Raw genomic sequence first — 14,899 nt, 5'->3', positions numbered from 1 at the left:
CTTTCTGTCTCTATGAAGCTGACTAATAAAACAAGAGAACAAATTTCCAAACCTTTTTTATCGACAAAATATAAAATGTGACGCTGATGATTGAGCACTTTTGTTTTGTTGATGAGAGGAGGAGAGGCTGGGTGTGGACGCCTAGCTCTCCATGACCTCCGGCTTCCTCCAGGGGGGCTGAGTGCGCTGCCCCAGAGGGTCTCACTCCTTGACCCCAAGTACAGCGATGGGGGCAGAGCACTGAGACACAGCGGTGCCCGCGCCCTGCCCCGCACGGGGCCGTGGAGACAGCAGTGCTGTAGCCAGGCTTCAGCCTGTGGTCAGCGCATCTCCTCCTCTGTCCGCTTCAGCTGTGCTGCTGCTCAGACTCTGAGTTTACAAATCACCTGGTGATCTTGTTGGAGGTAGATTCTGCGTTTTGAACCAGTTCCAGGTGACCCAGATGTGCTGGCCCGGGCTTGGAGAAGCAAGGCCCCCTTCCACCCTGACGTCCAGGCCAGCCAGAACCTCTCTGAGGATGAAATAGGTCAGGGCCAATCCACCCCTGTAGTGCAGGGACCCAGCTCCTGCTCCCCGCACAAGAACGCAGGATATGGTGAGGCCAACAAGGAGCACCCACGGAGCCATGGCTAAGGGGTTTATACCACCGTAGTCTTGCTGACGGCTGGGTTGGAGACACGGGAAGTCGGATCAACACAATCCACAATCTGCCATCCGCTTCTCTGCCAACCAACCCCCCAACCAACAACTTGCTATTAACTGTAATCCGCGTTTGCTAGCTCAGCCACGGCAGTTATATCAGAGGCCGCCAATGGCTAATTGGTTAGAGCTGATGGCCAACTAGTCACAGCTGATGGTCATCTACTACCCGAGTCAGCACCTTTCCATGTGATGCCAAGAGTCTGGAAACTGCTCTCTGGGGCTGTGTCCTCACAAACCCCCACCCCACTTTTTTAAAAAAATCACTTGATATATTTTAAAAAATGAAGAAACGCATAGCAGTTACAAAAATATTGCCATGTTTTAAACATTCCCAGTTTAGAAAATTAACAAATTTATCACGCCTGTGCAGACACAATGCAATATAATTGTGCCTGTCACAAAATAATTACTGCATTTAAAAAATACATTCATTCCTACAGCACTGTGGGTGTGTGGTCTGGGAACGGGACACCACTTTTAGGTGGTGTGATGAACGTCTTGCACTCCTGTCAGTTTTCTCTGGGACCAAGTGTGTGACTTCCTTTGGAAGTAATGTGGAAGTGCCTGAAATGGAGGGTCCTGAAGCAGGAGGGAGCCACTGGTCCTGCAGGCTCCAAGGCACACACCTGAGTGAGTGAAGCTTGGAGGCCAGGAGGCCCGGCCGTACCGGCAGGGCCCGGTGTCCTCGTCCTGGTTTGGGGACAGCCTCTTTCCTGATGATTGTCACAAGGAATGTCTAATACCTCCAGGAAGTCCCTCCCTGCTTCCATCCACAGAGCTGTAGCTGACTCTGGCCTCAACTGGACATTGCAGGACATGTCACCGTGAGTGGACAGTTTCATATGGACCAAGGCAGGAAAGGGACTTAGACCCAAGGGACACAAAGGGTGGAATCCTGCTGCCACATCACTCTTCAGAGGCTGGGGTGGGATTGGGTCCCCCATCCACGGGACTCCTTATAAGGAATCTTAGAAGCTGGACCAGCTGCTCTAAGGCTGCCCAGCCCCTCGCAAGGCCCTGTTTCTTGAACCCCCAGTTCTGAATTGAAGAAAGAAATGGTAACATTTCTTTGAATAAGAAGCCAGTTTAGCACATGTACTTAAGATATTGTTAGACTTGTAACACAGACCACCTGCCCCCACTTACCCAACTAACACACACTTATTCTCATTAACTTGGAACCCAACAGCATCTGGCCGGCACCGTGAGGCCTCAATGAACAAGTGGGTGACGTTTTCAGATCAGTCCTACGAGACTCTAATACCACAACTGGGCCTGGAATTGCCTTATGGGCGCCTCTGCTGACCTTCAGGAGATGGTCTCCTCCTAAACCCACATGGCAGTGAATGCCTGTCTGCTCCACGGTCATCTCTGCTCATCCAGACTCCATCAAGCTATCTGTCCTCCCCAAACTCCTGGTCCTGTCTTCCTGTTTGCTGGCTGTACTTGTCCCGTAAGTTAGTCATCTAACCCCCAGGCTCTGCACCTTGAGTGTGGGGGTTGCTGTGAAGGCCTGCATTCACCCTGGTCTCTCCTCGGGGTCACATGCACCGCAGACACTGTCCCCTCATGGCTGTCGCCCTGGCCCAGACAACTACAGCTACCTCGTGTCCCCATTGGGAAGTGATAGGAATCCTTTCTTGCCTGCCCATCCATTCTCCCAGGCAGCTTAGTAAATAGGGTAGCATGACACCAACCCCTTTCAGCATTCAAGACCCTTCCTCCCAGCCACAGCTCAGTGGCCTCTCACCTGGCTGTGAGATTACCCTTCAGACTGCGGCTTCCTCCCGCCCTTGGGCTGGTATACACATCAGTGCTTCCTGTGCACTGAGAAAGTGGGTTCTGTTTAAGGATAAGAGAGTCATTTAGGCATAATCAAGGATGCAGAGGGGACTTCCGGTGGATAACGACAGGCCGTTTCTAAACCTGTCATTGCCATCTGAGTGTGGGAGGCGCTCTTTCCACAAGGCCGGGATTGTGCAGCTCTCAGAGAAATAAATGGGCTTGGAAGTGAGTGTAAAAGGGCTTTGTGACCAGGGAGCATGCTTGCAGCACACCACCAAGAAACAAGTGTTCCCTCATTCTCAGGGGAGAGCCAGACAGTTTATAAACTCGTAGGGGCATGAAATAAACCCAGAAGTTAAAATATATATTTTTTTAATTCACAAAAACAAAAGCATACGAACACTTTTTAATCATCTTTTGACATAGTTTGATTTCCAACTAGTCTATGATAAATATCAATTAAAATTTCATTAACAAATATGTTCCTGCAGGGAGGCACATCTGTAAATAATTAGTAAGCAGAAGAAGCAGCAGTGGGTGATGGATCCCAGACCCAGCTTGTCCGGTGTATCAATAAGAGTACCTTCCATTGCAAATAGCAAAAAAATCAACTCAAAATGGCTTAGAGAGTAAGGATATTTATTTGTTATGTAACTTGAAAGTCCAGAATGGGTCAGGCTTCCAGGATCTACCTCAAACCCCTGGCTTTTTGGGGTCTTTCTGCTCTGCCATCCTCAGGGTCTGCTTCGTCCCAGGACGGCTCCTTCCTCTTCCCCTCTCTCCATTGACTTAATGGAACAACATGACTTTACTAATTCACTGCAGAGGTGGAGATGCAAAATCCACAGGCAGACGGGCCTACTTGAATCCTAGTTCTGCACAAGAGCTGTGTACCTTGAGCAAGATGGGAACCTCTGAAAAACCAGGTTCCTCATCTAGAAAATGGGAAGAATTATAGTATCTGTGTCCTAGAAAATAACAATAGTATCTACCGTGTTTCCCTGAAAATAAGACCTAGCTGGACAATCAGCTCTAATGCGTCTTTTGGAGAAAAATTAATATAAGACCTGGTTTTATATTATATAAGAGCTGATCTTATAGTAAAATAAGACCAGGTCTTAAACTAATGTTTGCTCCAAAAGATGCATTAGAGCTGATTGTCCAGCTAGGTCTTATTTTCGGGGAAACACGGTATGTCCTGGGAAGTACCAATAGTATCTGTGTCCTAGGGTTGTTGTGAGGATTAAATGAGATGGCGGCTGGTACGTAGCAAGCACTCAGTAAATGTGAGAGCTCACGCCTTGATGTCATGGAACTTATTAAACGCTTACGAAGTGTCAGGTGCTGTGCTAGCTTACGAAGGTAAGAGAGAGTCAGAACACCGGCAAGCACCTGGCGGTTAGGACACTGCGGTGGGTGTCCTACACTGGAATCCTGACCCCATGATCGGAGCAGGACTAGGGACACGTTGGACTGGCACCTGGTGAACGACAGAGAGCTAAGCAGGAGAAACGGGGAGGAGGTGACAGTGGACTTCAGTGCCACTTCAATGTCTTTAGGCTTCTTTATGTAAAGCACAGATTTGGTCTCATGTTTCATTTCCATTCAAACTAAGAAAAAAAAGAGTATTGTTGATGCCAAGGGAGTAGAATACTTTTTTTTTTTTGACACAAAGAAACCCCACATTTTCCAGGGTTGGGAAAACAAAAGGAACCACACCTTGCTTAAACCCAAGGACCTGTGTGGTGCAGAGATAGCTGAGGGGAAGGAGTAGGGGTCATTATGTTTCTAGTTCCTTATTTTTGAATGATGGTAGGGTGAGTCCTTCACTGTGCTTAGAAGTGTTCAGTGCTTTTAGTAGACATCAAACACTGAAATGGGTAAGCAACTTCCCCCAGGAAGAGAAAACGCAATCAAAATCAATTTAAAATAATCATAAAAGTTAAGGTGTTTGACGTCTCAGAATTTGTAGTTGCGTACTACCGTTTCCCCAAAAATAAGACCTAGCCGGACAATCAGCTCTAATGTGTCTTTTGGAGCAAAAATTAATATAAGACCCGGTCTTATTTTACTATAAGACTGGGTTTTATATAATATAATATAATATAATATAATATAATATAATATAATATAATATAATATAATATAATATAATATAAAATATTGGGTCTTATATTAATTTTTGCTCCAAAAGACGCAGGAGCTGATTGTCCAGCTAGGTCTTATTTTCGGAGAAACGGTACTACTCCCTTCTTCTTACTGCCCATCATGTCCCCTCCTGAGTTCTGCTCACTGTGGGGGGGAAAGTCAACTAGAAACTGTAGCCTTAAGCATCATCTTCCCTGATGAATTCGTTTCACAGACATTTAACCATCACGTGACCCCTGTTTGTCAGCCAGCCTCTGGGGCCCCTGGGGAAATGTATCAGGTCCGGTTCCTGCTCCTGGGCTCACAGAGGGTGGCAAGGGACTGTCAATAGAAAGGGGGTGTGTGTGAGCTCACATGGGTCCCATCCCAGGTCCTCTTTAAGGCTCTGCTCACCCATGCGGATGGGCACAGGGACGCTGTCAAACTCTGTTACTCGCCCCTCTCCCTGCTTCACGAGGGAACCCCTGAGCCACCGAGAACCAGACTGATTTGCCCCAGCGCTGCCCCAAGAGCCCAACTTAGGTCAGAAGGGAGGTCCATGCACCTTCCTCCAGAACACGCGGTTTCCTCAGGCACATTTTTAGTCTGACTCTAAATCACGTCATAATGCAGTAGAAAAGGCTGTGAAAGAAATCAAGACTGCCCAGAATTGGCTTGGTACCGATTGGATGAGACACAACGCTGCAAATACCGCGGCTGTAGCCGCACTTGCCCTTAAGAGTGCAAAAAAGAAAAGCCCCAAGGCAATGCCACCAGTTAAAGTCATGTTTAAAAAATTCTGTAAGAGCACTCAACTTCACGCACATGAAATCTTGGCTGTAAAAATGAGTAACTAGTGTGGGAGAGGAACTGGATTACAGGGCTGGTTAATATCAAGCTCTGGTTAACATCAGTTGTCTGGCTGGTAGAGAAAGAACTGTGCTGGAAAGAAAGGAAGGGGTGTCCTTTAGGGATAGGAATGTGTTGGGAGAAATTCCTTTTAAGCTAAGGTATAAAGAAGTTGCTGGAGCCATCACTCGACCTCCCCATTGCATCAGCCTCAAAGGCAGGGAGCTCTCTAATTTTCCTCAGAACCAGCAGTGTCATCTGCCAACATGAACAACAGCTGCTTTTCTACGTCAAGAAGAACAAAAAAGAAAGGAAGAAAATCACTGAATTAAAGAGGCAGTGGGTATTATCAGTGTGTGCAAAGACCACGCTCAGCACATCTGGGCAAGATCGTAACCTTACTAACTGCTTAATCTAAGAGTCTCATGCTTCCTAGGGATGTTTTATTGTGTTACTTTCAAGTTTTATCACATTATTTCCAATTTGTATCCTTAGGGATAGAACAAAAATGACTTTCTGAATCATAGGAAATGATTCCAGCTGGGTACAGTTTGATACTAACTGAGGATATTCAGGAGTCACAAAGGAACTTAGCACTTTTTCATAGATTCTAAAACGGGATCCAAAGTGGCAAATGATATTTTTTTTCCTAATGTAATAAACTGACAGAACAAGTTAAGTTATTAAAGATCTGACAGCCCACCAGGATTCTGCAGTTCTGGAGTAAAGTGAATTACTCTTTCTAAATAATACAGCAGGGGGAAATGAAAGCGTTACTGTTACTATGCCTCAGAATAAATTAAGAAAACATGTTTAGTTTTATGAAGAAATTCAGTCCTCAAGACTTCTATTTTTTTTTTTTAAGTCAATTGGTTAAAGGGCTTCTGTAATCCTAGAGGCCTTCCTAGATACCATGATTTGCCATTTAAACTGCCTCACAGGCCTGTGTGACTTAGGAAACACCTGCAATCTGTGTAGTCACGATGGTGGATGAGAAAGATGACACTTTTCTTTGAAAAATGCTGGTATGCCAAAAGAATTAGGAAAATAAATCTGAAAGTAAAAATGAACATACTTATCTAGTCCAAACCTGTGTTAATGAATACCACAATATTTTAGTTAGCAATTAGTAATTTCCTATAATGTAAATTAATACTTGTGGTGTAGGTAAAATTTCCCATGAGAGCAACATATATGAAAAGTCAAAAAGTGCTATAATCTCAAGTAACTTTGAGGACATAAAAATGATGTTTTGGATAACTCAAAAAGAGATAGCAATGACAAAATTACTAAAGTCAAAAATGCATATAAGAGATTAAATAAAATTATTTCATGTAAGTGAGTGTCGGAAAAGGCAATACTATAAAATAATGTATCATCACGAAGACGATATAGATAACAAGTGTTGGTGAGGATGTGGAGAAAAGGGAACCCTGTGCACTGATGGTGGGATTGCAAACTGGTGCAGTCACGATAGAGAACAGTGTGGAGGTTCCTCAAAATATTAAAAATTCAATTACTATATGATGCAGCAATCCCACTTCAGGGTATACATCTCAAGGGAATGAAATTACTATTTCAAAGTGATATCTGCATGTTCATTGCAGCATTATTCACTATTCACTATAGCCAAGGTATGGAAACACCCAAAGTGCCCATCAATGGATGATATGAAATACATGTATATATATATATATATATATATGTATATGTTTATATGACATATTATGTAGATATATGTATATATGGTGCCAAAAAATGTATACACAATTTAAGAAAAGAAAACTGTATTAAAATTATAATATTCAATATATACCAATAACAAAAGATGAATACAAATCACATTTGACGTCTGCAATGACAAGAGGTGCTCAAAGTGGTTACCATCAGTGTCCAGACACTTCTGATTATGGTGAACTGCTTGAGCAACGTTGACCAAAGTTGGAATTTTTATAGTTGAAAAACACAATAGCTGATATGCAAAAAACACATAGCTGATAGCAAAAAACACATAGCTAATATGCAAAAAAATTAATTGGATGGGATTCGTAACAGATTAGACACTACAGAAGAAAAGATAAGTGAATTTGAAGACAGTAATAGAAACTCTCCAAAATGAAACACACTAAGAAAAAAATATCAGTGACAGCCTTGAAGGGGCTGATGTACACGTAACTGGAGTTACAAAATGGGGAAGGGACACAAACATATTTGAAAAAAGTGACTGAAAATTTTCCAAATTTTGTGAAAATTATAAACCCATAGATCCCAAAATCCTAACACAGCCTAAGCAGAATAAAATTACAGAAAACTGCTCCAATCACTGAAAACCAGTGATAAAAAGGAAACAAATCTTGAAAGCATCCAGAAAATACACATTTTGTAAAGAACGTAACGATGACTTCTCAACCGTAACTATGTAAGATAGAGACAATAGAGAGGCATCTTTAAAGTAGAAATCTTTATCCAATTATATCGTTTTAAAATGAAGGCAAAATAAATATTTTTCCAGATAAACATGAGCTGAGAGAATTCATTGCCAGCAAACTTACACTATGATAAATGTTAAAGGAAGTTCTTTGAACAGCAACAACAAAAATGGATACCTTATCAGATACATGATTTGCAAATATTTTCTCCCATTCTGTAGGTTGTCCTTTTAGTTCCTTGATAATATCCTTTGATGCACAAAGTCCTTAACTTTGATGACGTTAAATTCATTTTTTTCTTTCATTGCCTGTGTTTTTGGTTTCATATCTATGAAGTCATTGTCAATGTCTAATGTCATGAAGATTTTCTCTAATGTTTTCTTCTAAGAATTTTATAGTTTTAGCTCTTAAATACTAGGTCTTTGATCCATTTTCAGTTAATTTTTGTACACAGTGTTAGGTAAAGGCCCAGCCTCATTTTATTGCATGTGGATATCCAGCTTTTTTCAGCATCATTTATTGAAGATTCTCCTTTCTCCATTGGATGGTCTTTGTACCCTTGTTAAAAACTAATTGGTCATACATGTGAGGGATTATTTCTGGGCTCTCTATTCTATTCCGTTGGTTCTATGTGTCTGTCCTTCTGCCAGGGCCATCATTTTTTAAAAGAAGGAATTGAGTTTATTCAGATAACTCTAAGTTTCAAAGCAGTAACATTTACCAAAAAAGCAGGTTATTTTTGCTTATAATTGCTCAAATTTTAATTTGTTTCATTTTTATTTTTAGAACCAAAACACACACTTAATGGGAAAAAGAAAACACTCCACTTTTTTCACTTTCTTTTTCAAACTGCAGATATTTAATTGTAGAACATTTAGATAAGTGTTTTTCATTTTCATTTTTTTGAAGAAGAAATTAAAAGAAAACCCATGAAATAAAAATACCACAAAGACAATGTCAACAGAATCATAAAGTTGTTTTAAAAAATGAGTCCTTGGGGCGGTCGGATAGCTAAGTTGGTTAGAGCGCAAGCTCTTAACAACAGGGTTGTTGGTTCGATTCCTGCATGGGATGGTGGGCTGCAGTCCCTGCAACTAAGATTGGAAATGGTGACTGGACTTGGAGCTGAGCTGCGCCTTCCACAACTCAATTGAAGGACAATGACTGATGGGTACTGGAAAAACACACTGTTCCCCAATGTTCCCCAATAAAACTTTGGGGGAAAAAATGAGTCCTTAGTACCATACTATTTTAACTACTGTAGCTTTGTATAAGGTTTGAAGTCAAAAGTGGGAGTCCCCAAACTTCATTCTTTTTCAACATTGTTTGGCCATTCAGGTTCCTTTGTGATTCCATATGAGTTTGAGGAAAATATTTTCTTTTTATAAAGAAAAGGGCTGTTGGAATTTTGATTGGAATCCCATTGAGTCTGTAGATTGCTTTGGGTCATATTGATATTTTAACAATGTTGTCTTTCTATCTATGAACCCAGATGACTTTCCATTTGGATTGGTCTCAACTTCTTTCAGCACTTTTTTTTGTAGTTTTCAGTGTACAAGTATTTTACCATCCTGGCTAGATTTATTCTTATTTACCTTCTTTTAGGTGATATTGTAATTGGAATTGCTTTCCTAATTTCCTTTGTGGATTGTTCAGTGTTGGTGTATCAAAACAGAACTGATTTTTTGTATGTTGATCTTATGCCTTGCACCTTGCTGAATTTATTAGCTCTAGTAGCTTTATTGTGGATTCTTTGGGATTTTGTATATGTAACTTCAGGTCATCTATGATTAGATTGTTTTACCTCTTCCTTTCCAATTTGGATGTTATTTCTTTTTCTTGATTAATAACTCTGGCTACAGCTTCCACTACAATGCTGAATAGCAATGGTGAAAGCAGGTATCCAGGGCCTGTTCCTGACCTTAGGAAAGCTTTCAGTCTTACACCACTGAGTATGTTAGCTGTGGGTTTTTCATAAATACCCTTCCTTTATCATTTTGAAGAATATTCTCTCTATTCCTAGTTTCCTCAGAGTTTATATCATAAAAGGACATTGGATTTTGTCAAATACCTTTTCTGCATCAATTGAGATGATCATTTCCCTCTTCCTAATATCAATATATTACATTGATTGGATTTCTTGTGTGGAACTACCCTTGCATTCCTGGAATAAATCCCATTTGGTCGTGATGAATAATCCTTTTAATATGGTATTGGATTTGACTTGCTAATGTTTTGCTGAGGATGTTTGCATCCATATTCGTAAGAGATCCTGTTCTGTCATTTTCTTGTCCTGTGTTTATCTAGCATTGGTATCAGAGTAGTGCTGGACTCATAAAATGAGCTTGGAAGTGTTCCCTCCTCTTAAACGTTTTATGGGAAGGTTTGAGAAAGATGGGTGTTAATTTTTCTCCAAATGTTTGGAAGAATTCACTGGCGAAGCCATCTGGTCCAGATTATTTATTGAGAGGATTTGATTATGACTCAATCTCTTTACTTGTACATCTGTTGAGATTTCTCTTTTTGATTTAGCTTAGGTAATCTGTGTGTGTCAAGGAAATTGTCTATTTCACCCAGGTTACCCAATTTATCAGTGTACAATTATTTATCATATTCTCCTATCATCCTTTTTATATCTGTAAGGTCAGTAGTAATGCCACTTTCATGTCTGATTTTAGTGATTTGCACCTTCTCTCTCTTTTTGTAAGTCTAGCTAAAATTTGTGAGTTTTGTTGATCTTTTCAAAGAACCAACTTTGGGCTTCATTTATCTTCTTTATTGTTTATCCAGTCTCTTATTTTATCTTTGATCTAATCTTTATAAAGTATTTCTTTTTGCTCTCTTTGGGCTACTTTGTATTTCTTCTACGTAGTTCTTAAGGTATAAATTTGGGAAGTTTTCAGCTATTTGTTCAAATAATCTCTCTGCCCCTTTCTCTCTTCTCCTTCTGGGATTACCACAGTATATTGTTGTTGTCCCACAGACCCCTTTAGACTATGTTCACTTTTCTCCATTCTTTTTCCTTTCTGTTCTTCAGACTTGTTAATTTCAATTGTCCTATCTTCCATTTCACTGATTGTTTCTGCTCCTTGCTTAAATCTAATTTTGAACCTCTCTGGTGTATTTTAAAATTTCAGTTATTGCACTTTTCAGCTCCAAAATTTTGTTTTTTTTAAAATAATTTCTATCTCTATTGATATTCTCATTTTGTTTATACATTGTTTTCTTCTTTTTGTCTCTTTTCCTTTAGCTCTTTGAGTATCCTTAAAGTTTTAAAGTCTTTGTCTAGTAAGTCCAACACCTGGGCTTCTTCACTTACATTTTATATTAATTTGTTACTTTGAATGGGCCATACTTTCTTGTTTCTTTGTAGGCTGTGTGACTTTTTTATTGTTGAAAATAGGACATTCGAATCCTATCATATAGAAACTCTGGAAATCAGATTCTTCTTCTCCAGGGTTTGTGTGCTTTAAAAATCTTTTTATAGGATGGTTGTGCCAGGGTGAAAGCTCAGGCTTTATCCGAGCCTGTGTTTTCCCTGAGTCTGTGTGGTGGCTTTCTAAATTCTCCCATATACAGTTGTTTTTGAATGTTCAACAACCTTTAGCCCCCCCCATTCCACCCCCAAACAAAACAAAACAAAAAACAGGTACATTTTCAGCTCCCTTAAATCTCCTGGAAGCTGCTTCAGTTGATGGAAATTGATACAAGGGCATCCAGACTCCTTCAGTGATCCAAGCAGCACTCAGTGAAAACAAAGAACCCCAATATTTGAAAGACAAGGTCCTTATTGTCCATTTTGGCTGCAGCAAACTGTGCCAGAAATGAGGGTTGCTGTGTCCCCCCAAATACCTGCCACAGGATGAAGGGTGGGTACACTGACTGCTGAAATAAACTGCAATTTACCAGCCAAGCTGTTCCCTGGAAGCTGCAAGTGTTCAAATAAACTCCAGAGTTAGAACATTGTCACTTCAGACTTTCTGCCTGTATTCGCTTGTTTCCCAGGTGGAGATGGAGTCCTGGCAACTTCCAACTCTACCATTTGCAGAAGAAAGACTATACTATTGTCCTTCCCAGATAAACAGCAAGTGTTTTTGATCTTCCTTATTGATGAGGATTGAAAACAATGTGTTCAAGTCTAAACCACATATGAAGTGCCAGAGGCTATGTTGATTTGTTCTAGTAAAGATAACACATCTGGCAGAGCAGTTGCAATTAGGGCTGTTAGTTGGTTCAGTTTACATTAAGTTTGCATTAGTTTACCATTCACTCTGCCTTTAATAAAATGTCTTGGGTTGCTGATCAGCTGACCTGAGCTTGTCATTTTATATTTCCAAGTTTTCCAAAGCAGTGAACGAAAGCCAGCCAATCCCACAATATTTTAAATATCATTGTTTCCATTACTGTTCAAGTGCCCCAGCTTCTTCATAATTCAAGCTCCACCTTCCTGCTGTGTGGGCTCAGCCCAGACAATCACAAGGAAAACGTAATTTTGATGCTGCTGCAGAGGTGAGCACCATCCACTTACCACCAGCGGCGGCCATCTCACTACCGACTTACTACCTTACTGGTTACCTTACTGCTTTTGAAGATCCATTTAAATACAAACTTCTTAAGCCTGGATTCCATGCTCCCCCAAAGCAGAGGCCGAGACAAAGAACTGTGTGTCAGTGGTGTACTTGTGAATGTGATCTCAGGGAGCAGTCGTGTGAGATAAGGGGGAGAACAGGGGAGGCAGGAAGGAAAACCAACACAAGGCTGCAGCATTCAGTTGGCTGACACTGGGCGGCTCGCGCTCCATCCTGCCGAGACCTTTTAGAAGGTCATGCATCCCCAAACTGTTCGACTTTGGAAATCGGAGGAAGCATCTACCTATGGACTCCTGTAATCCAGGTCAAGGGTAACCGCCTGGGCCTTCGCGCCCCCCTCACGGCCCAGGTGTGGATTCCTGAGTTCAGGGTGGAGCCAACGGGCATTCTGCACCAAAGCATCTGCACTACGGCAGGAAGGACACACCAACCAGGGCCCCAGGCCAAGCACTTCCCCACACATGGCCGCAGCCCGTGTGGAACCAGTCAGGGCAGCAGTGGCTGGAGGAAGAAGGGGACCAGGGGCATTCTGAGGGTACACAAGAGGAGTCCTGTAGGATCTGGCATAGTACAAGCTTCGATTAAATCGGAGGGAATTGTGAGTTGTCTACTTTTAAATATGCATATGTACAGCCTATTTTTTGCCAATGGAGAAACTCAACTGGAAAAGCAATTACTGCATATTAACCAAGCTGAGTTTAGGTCCTATTAAAATAAACCAGCATCAGTTTTTAAATCCATCAGTCCTGTTGAGTGTGCTTTCACCAGACATTACCAGTAACTGCTAAAATACAAATCCTCGTTGCACTTCGTAACGTAAGTGGGAAAGCACACTTAAAACATGATTTCATTTGGAAATAGAACAGCCCTCCTGGCTACAGTTGCCCAGGTCACATGCTGTGCTCCGGACAGTGTGGCCACTGCACCATGTGTGGCCACCTGAGGCCCAGTCCTTTCTCTGGGACCTGGCAGCTGAGATAAAGCAAATGTGACTTCACCACACAGCTGGCTGCGTTTGAGCAGGGCACGGGCTCTCTGAACTTCATTCTTCTCAGCTGTAAACTGGGAAAAGTAATACTTAACTCACAAGGTTTTTGTGAGGATCAGGAATGTGTAAAATGCTTCACGGAACGCCTGGCAGTTGGTAGGCATCAGTGTTACTTTAGGGTCCAGCTGAGATAATAGCTAATTATGCAACTTTGAATAGTGACTTATAACTTGATCGACACAATGTCGTTCAGCATTTCTGTGACTTGGTGAAAGCATCACATGTATTACAGTGATTATTATTTACAGGGCTTGGGAAGTTGAAGGACTTGACCGAGGCCTTACATTAAGTAACTGGCAGGCCCACGAACCCCCATGTTCTTTCTGATGCTCCACCCCGATCCTCTCCCCTAGGAACCTTTCCCACCATACTTTTGTCTCTTCTCAAAAGAGAAACAGTCATGGTTCTTAACTTTCCATTTATGCTCAGTCCCATAACGGCTTCCATTGCTGTTTCCCATGTGTGTATCCTGACTCTCCCACCAAATTTAAGTTCCTTGCATATTTAAGGATAGGGATTGTGGTTTGTTTCACTTCAGTTTGGCCACAAGTCCCAACAGACTATCAAACACATACCAAATGCTTAGTAAATATCTAGTAAATTCGATTCTATTGCTCCCTCAAAGGATGTTCTCAGGTTATGAGAAACTTCATAGTTGTCCCTAGGTGAGCTGAATACTGTGATAACTATTCATTGTTGCTGCCTACAAGAGACACACTTCAGATCGAAAGACACACACAGACTGAAAGAGAAGGGATGGAAAGCTTTTTTGTGAAAATGGAAACAACCAAACAAAAAAAAGCAGCACTTACACCACACAAAATAGACTTTAAAACAAAAGCTATAACAAGAGCCGAGGAAGGACCCAGCAATTCCACATCTGGGTATTTATCTGAAGAAACCCAAAACGCTAATTCAAAAAGACACATACATCCATATGTTCACTGGAGCATTATTTACAATAGCCAAGATGTGGAGGCAGCCTGGGTGTCCATCAATGGATGAATGGATAAAGAAGTGGTACATATGTACAGTACTGGAATAAAGAATGAAATCTTGCCATCTGTAACAACGTGGATGAACCTAGAAGGCATTATGCTGAGTGAAATAAGTCAGACAGAGAAATAAAAATACCATAGGATTTCATGTATATGTGGAATCAAAAAACAAAATAAACAAACAAAACAGAAACAAAGTCATAGATAGAGGACATTTTGATGGTTGCCAGGTGGGAGGGGATTTGGAGGTGGGTGAAAAGGGGGAAGGGATTAAGAAGTATACAAATTGGTTGTTACAAAACAGTCATGGGGATATAAAGTACAGCATGGGGAATATAGTCAATAATATTGTAATAACTGTGTATGGTGTCA

The sequence above is a fragment of the Rhinolophus sinicus genome, linkage group LG04, assembly GCF_036562045.2.
Source record: "Rhinolophus sinicus isolate RSC01 linkage group LG04, ASM3656204v1, whole genome shotgun sequence".
Lineage (NCBI taxonomy): Eukaryota > Metazoa > Chordata > Mammalia > Chiroptera > Rhinolophidae > Rhinolophus > Rhinolophus sinicus.
Note: the sequence above shows the minus strand (reverse complement) of the source record.